Here is a 13,429-nt window from a genome sequence, read left to right as displayed (position 1 = left end):
AGCCCTTTAGTAATGAGTTCCCCAGCCCTAGGTACATACAGCAGACTACCCTTTAGTAATGAGTTCCCCAGCCCTAGTTACATACAGCAGACAGCCCTTTAGTAATGAGTTCCCCAGCCCTAGTTACATACAGCAGACAACCCTTTAGTAATGAGTTCCCCAGCCCTAGTTACATACAGCAGACTACCCTTTAGTAATGAGTTCCCCAGCCCTAGGTACATACAGCAGACAGCCCTTTAGTAATGAGTTCCCCAGCCCTAGTTACATACAGCAGACAGCCCTTTAGTAATGAGTTCCCCAGCCCTAGTTACATACAGCAGACAGCCCTTTAGTAATGAGTTCCCCAGCCCTAGTTACATACAGCAGACAACCCTTTAGTAATGAGTTCCCCAGCCCTAGGTACATACAGCAGACAGCCCTTTAGTAATGAGTTCCCCAGCCCTAGTTACATACAGCAGACAACCCTTTAGTAATGAGTTCCCAGCCCTAGTTACATACAGCAGACAACCCTTTAGTAATGAGTTCCCCAGCCCTAGTTACATACAGCAGACAGCCCTTTAGTAATGAGTTCCCCAGCCCTAGTTACATACAGCAGACAACCCTTTAGTAATGAGTTCCCCAGCCCTAGTTACATACAGCAGACAACCCTTTAGTAATGAGTTCCCCAGCCCTAGTTACATACAGCAGACAACCCTTTAGTAATGAGTTCCCCAGCCCTAGTTACATACAGCAGACAGCCCTTTAGTAATGAGTTCCCCAGCCCTAGTTACATACAGCAGACAGCCCTTTAGTAATGAGTTCCCCAGCCCTAGTTACATACAGCAGACAACCCTTTAGTAATGAGTTCCCCAGCCCTAGTTACATACAGCAGACAACCCTTTAGTAATGAGTTCCCCAGCCCTAGTTACATACAGCAGACTACCCTTTAGTAATGAGTTCCCCAGCCCTAGTTACATACAGCAGACAGCCCTTTAGTAATGAGTTCCCCAGCCCTAGTTACATACAGCAGACTACCCTTTAGTAATGAGTTCCCCAGCCCTAGTTACATACAGCAGACAACCCTTTAGTAATGAGTTCCCCAGCCCTAGTTACATACAGCAGACTACCCTTTAGTAATGAGTTCCCCAGCCCTAGTTACATACAGCAGACAACCCTTTAGTAATGAGTTCCCCAGCCCTAGTTACATACAGCAGACAACCCTTTAGTAATGAGTTCCCCAGCCCTAGTTACATACAGCAGACAACCCTTTAGTAATGAGTTCCCCAGCCCTAGTTACATACAGCAGACAACCCTTTAGTAATGAGTTCCCCAGCCCTAGTTACATACAGCAGACAGCCCTTTAGTAATGAGTTCCCCAGCCCTAGTTACATACAGCAGACTACCCTTTAGTAATGAGTTCCCCAGCCCTAGGTACATACAGCAGACAACCCTTTAGTAATGAGTTCCCCAGCCCTAGTTACATACAGCAGACAGCCCTTTAGTAATGAGTTCCCCAGCCCTAGTTACATACAGCAGACTACCCTTTAGTAATGAGTTCCCCAGCCCTAGTTACATACAGCAGACAGCCCTTTAGTAATGAGTTCCCCAGCCCTAGTTACATACAGCAGACAACCCTTTAGTAATGAGTTCCCCAGCCCTAGTTACATACAGCAGACAGCCCTTTAGTAATGAGTTCCCCAGCCCTAGTTACATACAGCAGACAACCCTTTAGTAATGAGTTCCCCAGCCCTAGTTACATACAGCAGACAACCCTTTAGTAATGAGTTCCCCAGCCCTAGGTACATACAGCAGACAACCCTTTAGTAATGAGTTCCCCAGCCCTAGTTACATACAGCAGACAGCCCTTTAGTAATGAGTTCCCCAGCCCTAGGTACATACAGCAGACAACCCTTTAGTAATGAGTTCCCCAGCCCTAGTTACATACAGCAGACAGCCCTTTAGTAATGAGTTCCCCAGCCCTAGTTACATACAGCAGACAACCCTTTAGTAATGAGTTCCCCAGCCCTAGTTACATACAGCAGACAACCCTTTAGTAATGAGTTCCCCAGCCCTAGTTACATACAGCAGACTACCCTTTAGTAATGAGTTCCCCAGCCCTAGTTACATACAGCAGACAACCCTTTAGTAATGAGTTCCCCAGCCCTAGGTACATACAGCAGACAACCCTTTAGTAATGAGTTCCCCAGCCCTAGGTACATACAGCAGACAACCCTTTAGTAATGAGTTCCCCAGCCCTAGTTACATACAGCAGACTACCCTTTAGTAATGAGTTCCCCAGCCCTAGTTACATACAGCAGACAGCCCTTTAGTAATGAGTTCCCCAGCCCTAGTTACATACAGCAGACTACCCTTTAGTAATGAGTTCCCCAGCCCTAGTTACATACAGCAGACAACCCTTTAGTAATGAGTTCCCCAGCCCTAGTTACATACAGCAGACTACCCTTTAGTAATGAGTTCCCCAGCCCTAGTTACATACAGCAGACAGCCCTTTAGTAATGAGTTCCCCAGCCCTAGTTACATACAGCAGACAGCCCTTTAGTAATGAGTTCCCCAGCCCTAGTTACATACAGCAGACAACCCTTTAGTAATGAGTTCCCCAGCCCTAGTTACATACAGCAGACAACCCTTTAGTAATGAGTTCCCCAGCCCTAGTTACATACAGCAGACAGCCCTTTAGTAATGAGTTCCCCAGCCCTAGTTACATACAGCAGACAACCCTTTAGTAATGAGTTCCCCAGCCCTAGTTACATACAGCAGACAACCCTTTAGTAATGAGTTCCCCAGCCCTAGTTACATACAGCAGACTACCCTTTAGTAATGAGTTCCCCAGCCCTAGTTACATACAGCAGACAACCCTTTAGTAATGAGTTCCCCAGCCCTAGTTACATACAGCAGACAACCCTTTAGTAATGAGTTCCCCAGCCCTAGTTACATACAGCAGACAGCCCTTTAGTAATGAGTTCCCCAGCCCTAGTTACATACAGCAGACAACCCTTTAGTAATGAGTTCCCCAGCCCTAGTTACATACAGCAGACAACCCTTTAGTAATGAGTTCCCCAGCCCTAGTTACATACAGCAGACAGCCCTTTAGTAATGAGTTCCCCAGCCCTAGTTACATACAGCAGACAACCCTTTAGTAATGAGTTCCCCAGCCCTAGTTACATACAGCAGACAACCCTTTAGTAATGAGTTCCCCAGCCCTAGGTACATACAGCAGCAGACAGCCCTTTAGTAATGAGTTCCCCAGCCCTAGTTACATACAGCAGACTACCCTTTAGTAATGAGTTCCCCAGCCCTAGTTACATACAGCAGACAGCCCTTTAGTAATGAGTTCCCCAGCCCTAGTTACATACAGCAGACTACCCTTTAGTAATGAGTTCCCCAGCCCTAGGTACATACAGCAGACAACCCTTTAGTAATGAGTTCCCCAGCCCTAGTTACATACAGCAGACTACCCTTTAGTAATGAGTTCCCCAGCCCTAGTTACATACAGCAGACAGCCCTTTAGTAATGAGTTCCCCAGCCCTAGTTACATACAGCAGACTACCCTTTAGTAATGAGTTCCCCAGCCCTAGTTACATACAGCAGACAACCCTTTAGTAATGAGTTCCCCAGCCCTAGTTACATACAGCAGACTACCCTTTAGTAATGAGTTCCCCAGCCCTAGTTACATACAGCAGACAGCCCTTTAGTAATGAGTTCCCCAGCCCTAGTTACATACAGCAGACAGCCCTTTAGTAATGAGTTCCCCAGCCCTAGTTACATACAGCAGACAACCCTTTAGTAATGAGTTCCCCAGCCCTAGTTACATACAGCAGACAACCCTTTAGTAATGAGTTCCCCAGCCCTAGTTACATACAGCAGACAGCCCTTTAGTAATGAGTTCCCCAGCCCTAGTTACATACAGCAGACAACCCTTTAGTAATGAGTTCCCCAGCCCTAGTTACATACAGCAGACAACCCTTTAGTAATGAGTTCCCCAGCCCTAGTTACATACAGCAGACTACCCTTTAGTAATGAGTTCCCCAGCCCTAGTTACATACAGCAGACAACCCTTTAGTAATGAGTTCCCCAGCCCTAGTTACATACAGCAGACAACCCTTTAGTAATGAGTTCCCCAGCCCTAGTTACATACAGCAGACAGCCCTTTAGTAATGAGTTCCCCAGCCCTAGTTACATACAGCAGACAACCCTTTAGTAATGAGTTCCCCAGCCCTAGTTACATACAGCAGACAACCCTTTAGTAATGAGTTCCCCAGCCCTAGTTACATACAGCAGACAGCCCTTTAGTAATGAGTTCCCCAGCCCTAGTTACATACAGCAGACAACCCTTTAGTAATGAGTTCCCCAGCCCTAGTTACATACAGCAGACAACCCTTTAGTAATGAGTTCCCCAGCCCTAGGTACATACAGCAGACAGCCCTTTAGTAATGAGTTCCCCAGCCCTAGTTACATACAGCAGACTACCCTTTAGTAATGAGTTCCCCAGCCCTAGTTACATACAGCAGACAGCCCTTTAGTAATGAGTTCCCCAGCCCTAGTTACATACAGCAGACTACCCTTTAGTAATGAGTTCCCCAGCCCTAGTTACATACAGCAGACAGCCCTTTAGTAATGAGTTCCCCAGCCCTAGTTACATACAGCAGACTACCCTTTAGTAATGAGTTCCCCAGCCCTAGTTACATACAGCAGACAACCCTTCAGTAATGAGTTCCCCAGCCCTAGTTACATACAGCAGACTACCCTTTAGTAATGAGTTCCCCAGCCCTAGTTACATACAGCAGACAGCCCTTTAGTAATGAGTTCCCCAGCCCTAGTTACATACAGCAGACAGCCCTTTAGTAATGAGTTCCCCAGCCCTAGTTACATACAGCAGACAACCCTTTAGTAATGAGTTCCCCAGCCCTAGTTACATACAGCAGACAACCCTTTAGTAATGAGTTCCCCAGCCCTAGTTACATACAGCAGACTACCCTTTAGTAATGAGTTCCCCAGCCCTAGTTACATACAGCAGACAGCCCTTTAGTAATGAGTTCCCCAGCCCTAGTTACATACAGCAGACAACCCTTTAGTAATGAGTTCCCCAGCCCTAGTTACATACAGCAGACAGCCCTTTAGTAATGAGTTCCCCAGCCCTAGTTACATACAGCAGACAGCCCTTTAGTAATGAGTTCCCCAGCCCTAGTTACATACAGCAGACAACCCTTTAGTAATGAGTTCCCCAGCCCTAGTTACATACAGCAGACAGCCCTTTAGTAATGAGTTCCCCAGCCCTAGTTACATACAGCAGACTACCCTTTAGTAATGAGTTCCCCAGCCCTAGTTACATACAGCAGACAGCCCTTTAGTAATGAGTTCCCCAGCCCTAGTTACATACAGCAGACAACCCTTTAGTAATGAGTTCCCCAGCCCTAGTTACATACAGCAGACAGCCCTTTAGTAATGAGTTCCCCAGCCCTAGTTACATACAGCAGACTACCCTTTAGTAATGAGTTCCCCAGCCCTAGTTACATACAGCAGACAGCCCTTTAGTAATGAGTTCCCCAGCCCTAGTTACATACAGCAGACAACCCTTTAGTAATGAGTTCCCCAGCCCTAGTTACATACAGCAGACAACCCTTTAGTAATGAGTTCCCCAGCCCTAGTTACATACAGCAGACAACCCTTTAGTAATGAGTTCCCCAGCCCTAGTTACATACAGCAGACAACCCTTTAGTAATGAGTTCCCCAGCCCTAGTTACATACAGCAGACAACCCTTTAGTAATGAGTTCCCCAGCCCTAGTTACATACAGCAGACTACCCTTTAGTAATGAGTTCCCCAGCCCTAGTTACATACAGCAGACAACCCTTTAGTAATGAGTTCCCCAGCCCTAGTTACATACAGCAGACAACCCTTTAGTAATGAGTTCCCCAGCCCTAGTTACATACAGCAGACAACCCTTTAGTAATGAGTTCCCCAGCCCTAGTTACATACAGCAGACTACCCTTTAGTAATGAGTTCCCCAGCCCTAGTTACATACAGCAGACAACCCTTCAGTAATGAGTTCCCCAGCCCTAGTTACATACAGCAGACTACCCTTTAGTAATGAGTTCCCCAGCCCTAGTTACATACAGCAGACAACCCTTTAGTAATGAGTTCCCCAGCCCTAGTTACATACAGCAGACAGCCCTTTAGTAATGAGTTCCCCAGCCCTAGGTACATACAGCAGACAGCCCTTTAGTAATGAGTTCCCCAGCCCTAGTTACATACAGCAGACAACCCTTTAGTAATGAGTTCCCCAGCCCTAGTTACATACAGCAGACAACCCTTTAGTAATGAGTTCCCCAGCCCTAGTTACATACAGCAGACTACCCTTTAGTAATGAGTTCCCCAGCCCTAGTTACATACAGCAGACAGCCCTTTAGTAATGAGTTCCCCAGCCCTAGTTACATACAGCAGACAACCCTTTAGTAATGAGTTCCCCAGCCCTAGTTACATACAGCAGACAGCCCTTTAGTAATGAGTTCCCCAGCCCTAGTTACATACAGCAGACAGCCCTTTAGTAATGAGTTCCCCAGCCCTAGTTACATACAGCAGACAACCCTTTAGTAATGAGTTCCCCAGCCCTAGTTACATACAGCAGACAGCCCTTTAGTAATGAGTTCCCCAGCCCTAGTTACATACAGCAGACTACCCTTTAGTAATGAGTTCCCCAGCCCTAGTTACATACAGCAGACAGCCCTTTAGTAATGAGTTCCCCAGCCCTAGTTACATACAGCAGACAACCCTTTAGTAATGAGTTCCCCAGCCCTAGTTACATACAGCAGACAACCCTTTAGTAATGAGTTCCCCAGCCCTAGTTACATACAGCAGACAACCCTTTAGTAATGAGTTCCCCAGCCCTAGTTACATACAGCAGACAACCCTTTAGTAATGAGTTCCCCAGCCCTAGTTACATACAGCAGACAACCCTTTAGTAATGAGTTCCCCAGCCCTAGTTACATACAGCAGACAACCCTTTAGTAATGAGTTCCCCAGCCCTAGTTACATACAGCAGACAACCCTTTAGTAATGAGTTCCCCAGCCCTAGTTACATACAGCAGACAACCCTTTAGTAATGAGTTCCCCAGCCCTAGTTACATACAGCAGACAACCCTTTAGTAATGAGTTCCCCAGCCCTAGTTACCTAGTTCCCCAGCCCTAGTATACATACAGCAGACAGCCCTTTAGTAATGAGTTCCCCAGCCCTAGTTACATACAGCAGACAACCCTTTAGTAATGAGTTCCCCAGCCCTAGTTACATACAGCAGACAACCCTTTAGTAATGAGTTCCCCAGCCCTAGTTACATACAGCAGACAACCCTTTAGTAATGAGTTCCCCAGCCCTAGTTACATACAGCAGACAACCCTTTAGTAATGAGTTCCCCAGCCCTAGTTACATACAGCAGACAACCCTTTAGTAATGAGTTCCCCAGCCCTAGTTACATACAGCAGACAACCCTTTAGTAAGAGTTCCCCAGCCCTACCCTTTAGTAATGAGTTCCCCAGCCCTAGTTACATACAGCAGACTACCCTTTAGTAATGAGTTCCCCAGCCCTAGTTACATACAGCAGACAACCCTTTAGTAATGAGTTCCCCAGCCCTAGTTACATACAGCAGACAGCCCTTTAGTAATGAGTTCCCCAGCCCTAGTTACATACAGCAGACAGCCCTTTAGTAATGAGTTCCCCAGCCCTTTAGTAATGAGTTCCCCAGCCCTAGTTACATACAGCAGACAGCCCTTTAGTAATGAGTTCCCCAGCCCTAGTTACATACAGCAGACAACCCTTTAGTAATGAGTTCCCCAGCCCTAGTTACATACAGCAGACTACCCTTTAGTAATGAGTTCCCCATTGCTAAGAATAATGAATATGACTGCAGTTTCTACTGGTCATAGTTATCAGGCTGGTTGTATTGGTGCTAGCTAGGTACCAAGCTAGAGCTAGCTAGGCACCAAGCTAAAGCTAGCTAGGTACCAAGCTAAAGCTAGCTAGGCACCAAGCTAAAGCTAGCTAGGTACCAAGCTAAAGCTAGCTAGGTACTAAGGTAAAACTAGCTAGGTACCAAGCTAAAGCTAGCTAGGTACCAAGCTAAAGCTAGCTAGGCACCAAGCTAAAGCTAGCTAGGTACCAAGCTAAAGCTAGCTAGGCACCAAGCTAAAGCTAGCTAGGTACCAAGCTAAAGCTAGCTAGGTACCAAGCTAAAGCTAGCTAGGTACCAAGCTAAAGCTAGCTAGGCACCAAGCTAAAGCTAGCTAGGTACTAAGCTAAAGCTAGCTAGGTACCAAGCTAAAGCTAGCTAGGTACTAAGCTAAAGCTAGCTAGGCACCAAGCTAAAGCTAGCTAGGTACCAAGCTAAAGCTAGCTAGGTACTAAGCTAAAGCTAGCTAGGTACTAAGCTAAAGCTAGCTACCCCAGAAGTTGCGGTCGAACAAATTATGCTTTATTACCAACGCGGTATTGTAAACACATCGTTCGTGGCCGGTGTTGCAGACTTTTTTGTACAGCTTTGACAGAGCTACTGTATCTTTTTTGACACGCAAAGACCCTTAAAAGGCATTTCATAGTATGTCGTGAAGCTAATAGCAGTGACACTATTACTGTGTAACTCTGGTAAGGCAACACCTGAAAAACATCACACTTGGTAGTGTGTACCGGTGCTCGACCAGTCCGCGAAAGCCAACATCACCCACGACAGGTAACGGTTGATTGTCAAGGGGAATGAACTCCATTATCTTGTTATTAATGGTTTTCACCTTTTGAGTTGTCTCGCTGAAATTCTTATTCTTTCAATTGACTGCTGGACTTGTTGACTGCTCGATCCACACAGCAGACATTGTGGGCGAGGTTAGGGATGCTGTGTTGCAGGTGTAGCGGAACATTTTACATGGCGTCATTATGTCATCTACCTACATTATACAGGTATGCACCTCATCTACCTACGTTATACAGGTATGTACCTCATCTACCTACGTTATACAGGTATGCACCTCATCTACCTACGTTATACAGGTATGCACCTCATCTACCTACGTTATACAGGTATGCACCTCATATACCTACGTTATACAGGTATGTACCTCATCTACCTACGTTATACAGGTATGCACCTCATCTACCTACGTTATACAGGTATGTACCTCATCTACCTACGTTATACAGGTATGTACCTCATCTACCTACGTTATACAGGTATGTACCTCATCTACCTACGTTATACAGGTATGTACCTCATCTACCTACGTTATACAGGTATGCACCTCATCTACCTACGTTATACAGGTATATACCTCATCTACCTACGTTATACAGGTATGTACCTCATCTACCTACGTTATACAGGTATGTAGGTCATCTACCTACATTATACAGGTATGTAGGTCATCTACCTACGTTATACAGGTATGCACCTCATCTACCTACGTTATACAGGTATGCACCTCATATACCTACGTTATACAGGTATGCACCTCATATACCTACGTTATACAGGTATGCACCTCATCTACCTACGTTATACAGGTATGTACCTCATCTACCTACGTTATACAGGTATGCACCTCATCTACCTACGTTATACAGGTATGTACCTCATCTACCTACGTTATACAGGTATGTACCTCATCTACCTACGTTATACAGGTATGTACCTCATCTACCTACGTTATACAGGTATGTACCTCATCTACCTACGTTATACAGGTATGCACCTCATCTACCTACGTTATACAGGTATATACCTCATCTACCTACGTTATACAGGTATGTACCTCATCTACCTACGTTATACAGGTATGTAGGTCATCTACCTACATTATACAGGTATGTAGGTCATCTACCTACGTTATACAGGTATGCACCTCATCTACCTACGTTATACAGGTATGTACCTCATCTACCTACGTTATACAGGTATGCACCTCATCTACCTACGTTATACAGGTATGCACCTCATATACCTACGTTATACAGGTATGCACCTCATATACCTACGTTATACAGGTATGCACCTCATCTACCTACGTTATACAGGTATGTACCTCATCTACCTACGTTATACAGGTATGCACCTCATCTACCTACGTTATACAGGTATGTACCTCATCTACCTACGTTATACAGGTATGTAGGTCATCTACCTACGTTATACAGGTATGCACCTCATCTACCTACGTTATACAGGTATGCACGGCAGCTTTGACATCGGTTTTAACATCGCCGTTAAACTAGACATCGGGTCGTTAAACTAGACGTTGGCATTTTTTGCCAATATCGTCCGATTCCGATATGTTCACCGATATATCGTGCATCCCTAGTTATGACATGGTTATAACCGTGTTATAGTGACGCGTGGTGTCAAGTAGTGGGACCACTTTTTCTAATGCTTAGCCAATAATAACGCAACAAATCGTCACATGATGGCGTACGGTTTGGCTACAAATCATGAAATATATTGACCAATCACAGACAGCAGCCGACAAGTAGAAAAATAGAACTGAATTGAACATGACATTCATTTAAATATGATTTAAATAGGCCTATAGCCTACTGTTTTATTTTATAACGTCGTCTCGGATTGAATTTGAAGCATCTGTTTATACTTCGCTTGTTTGCATTAATGGCAAAAACATCAACTTTGTTTGTCCTGAAGTTATCTGCGGTCACAGAGAGACGGATGAACTGTGTGGTTCTATGTTCAGCAGAGATCTTCTGTGTTTAAAGTGATGCAGGAGAGGAAATGCATCTAACGACGCTCTTACAGTAGCTTTTCAATAGCGATGGTTTTGGTGGGGAAACAGCTCAGAGATTGACCGATGCTCCTACGAAGATTCTAACGATGAACTTATTAGCCTTGAGATGCTTTTGGAAAAACCGGGCCCAGGTTGCTACGGTGCAACGGTCTAAGGCTACGGTCTATACCGTTCAATACAGCGCTTTGAATAATAATAAGTCAACACGTTCAATTGAATATCTTGTCAGCGATGCATTATACAGGCTATGATAGGATTCATATTACCTGGTTTTGTAAATAATCAAAGGTGAATTCACCAATCGAGAGTCAATAGGTTACTGTTTTCATACACAGATAGGACTATATATATATATGGTGTTTATTTTGTGGGGAAAAGCGAGAGAAGTCTGCACTTACCTGCTGAAAATGTCTTCACAAACCCTCTGTATTAGCGCATGGCAGACTCCTATTCCTTCTGGGAAGAATACAATAGCCCCGAAGTAGAGTATTAGTTGACTTCTATCACCTTGGACGTCCGAGCGGCGGGTCGCCGTATCCAGACCGCCTCGTCCTCTGCGACGCACCTGGCGTCAAAAGGTCACGCACAGGCTGGCAAAAGTAGAAAGGACCGTAGAAAACAGCGTTTGAACTAAACGGTTACGGTACTTCTATTGCAAATGTGTGGTCTGTTTCATCTAACTAAGATCCGCCTTTACCTCCCTCCCTCTTCCCCTCTCTCTCTCTCTCCCCTCCCCTCTGGTCTGCAGGCACCGTCGCCGCTATGGCACCGACGCCCTCTACCGCAATCAGGCCGTTTACGCACGAGCCGTACCGTATTCGGATTGTGTGCAACCCATGGACCTTGCTACAGGTCCTGAACCGGGAATGCGGAACCGTGGACCCACCGGGGTTTTCCCGGTGGGTTTTCCAGTGGAGGATGCTTAGTGGAGGAGGGTTTATAATAATGTCTGGAACGGAGTGGATGGAATCTAACTAAGAATGGCATTTGATACCATTCCACCAACTCCGCTCCAGCCATTACCAGGAGCCCGTCCTTCCCAATTAAGGTGCCACCAACCTCCTGTGGTTCCAACCCAACAACAAACATGTTCCAGCCAATGAAGAACTGACTGGCTGAATCAGGTGTTCAGAAGAATGGAAGGTTTTCGTTGAATCAACGTTGTTTTTCACATCATCATTTCAATTCAATTTCGTTGAACCAACGATGAATAGACGTTGTCTTGACGTCTGTGCCCAGTGGACTAGATCAAACACGTCTCTATGGCTGCATTTACACAGGCAATTTCCCTGAAGCAAATTTAAGGCTAAATGTACCTTTATAGGAGAATCATTTAATCTCTGCGCTGTTTCCTAAAACCATTTTTATTAATGTTGCACTTGAGAACGCGCATCTGCCTCCACTTGTAGAACAGCTAAATGCGTCTTTAGATTATTTTTTTGTGCCGTGCCGCGTCACTTTATACACAAAAGCCTCCGATAAACACAGAGAGACGGATAAACCATATAAGTCTGTGACCCCCCGATAACCTCAGAACAAAGTTAACTCCAAATACACCACGTGCCATTGTCTTTGAAATTCATACTAACACGTGACATAAACACGTGACATAAACACAACGCTTTCAAATTAAACCCGAGACGACTGCAATTAAAATATAAATACATGTTAAATCAATTGACTTACCTGGGTTACTCTGTCATCTGTTGATATTTATTTCGTGTGTAGCAATGAAGTGTCAAATCTGGGATTTTTATTGGGTAGCCTAAAGATGAAAATAAACCACCTCAGTATTTTCGAACGGAGGTGGGTAATATCTCTCTAGGCGCAAGTCCGTCTTCAGTTTTTTATTTTATTTTAACATCATTTAACTAGGCAAGTCAGTTTAAGAACAAATTCTTATTTACAATGATTACCTACCGGGGGGAACAGTGGGTTAACTGTCTTGTTCAGTAGCAGAAGGACAGATTTATACCTCGTCAGCTCAGGGATTCGATCCAGCAACCTTTCGGTTACTGACCCTCTAACCACTCGGCTACCTGCTGCCCCAAAATATTGTTAAATAATGATATTTATATTATATATAATAATTATATTAAGGAAAGATTTGAATGGAGACGGCTAATCCGAGAGTAGCACTGGCTTTCTTTCCATCCTTTCAGTCTGGACACATGATCCAATGGCGCCCTTAGCGACGGGTAGTTACCCTTGGCGACGGGTAGTTACCCTTGGCAACAGGTAGTTAGCTCTGCGTGGTCTTTTGGGGAACGCATGTTATATCTTCGCTGTTGTGGGAGGAAAGATGCATCACTAAAACATTGGAGAAACCGGGCCCTGGACACACACGTTCCATCTTTTATAGTAACAATATAATACCACTAGAGGTCCTCATCACATCACAGTAAGTAGAGGTCCTCATCACAGTAAGTAGAGGTCCACATCACAGTAAGTAGAGGTCCACATCACAGTAAGTAGAGGTCCTCATCACATCACAGTAAGTAGAGGTCCTCATCACATCACAGTAAGTAGAGGTCCTCATCACAGTAAGTAGAGGTCCTCATCACATCACAGTAAGTAGAGGTCCTCATCACAGTAAGTAGAGGTCCACATCACATCACAGTAAGTAGAGGTCCTCATCACAGTAAGTAGAGGTCCACAT

General features: G+C 45.0%; 1 protein-coding gene across 1 annotated transcript in view; it reads right to left on the bottom strand.

The window, feature by feature from the left end:
• LOC135573006 (epidermal growth factor receptor kinase substrate 8-like) overlaps window positions 1-11,256 on the bottom strand; it is a 135,595-nt gene extending 124,339 nt beyond the window's left edge. The window contains exon 1 of the mRNA XM_065022061.1: window positions 11,169-11,256. The gene's annotated coding sequence lies outside the window, so the exon portion shown is untranslated. The remainder of the gene's footprint in view (window positions 1-11,168) is intronic.
• Between the last annotated feature and the right edge of the window lie 2,173 nt (window positions 11,257-13,429).

The sequence above is a fragment of the Oncorhynchus nerka genome, linkage group LG8 (assembly GCF_034236695.1).
Source record: "Oncorhynchus nerka isolate Pitt River linkage group LG8, Oner_Uvic_2.0, whole genome shotgun sequence".
Lineage (NCBI taxonomy): Eukaryota > Metazoa > Chordata > Actinopteri > Salmoniformes > Salmonidae > Oncorhynchus > Oncorhynchus nerka.
The sequence above is the reverse complement of the archived record's forward strand: the minus strand, read 5'-3'. Positions and strand labels throughout refer to the sequence as shown.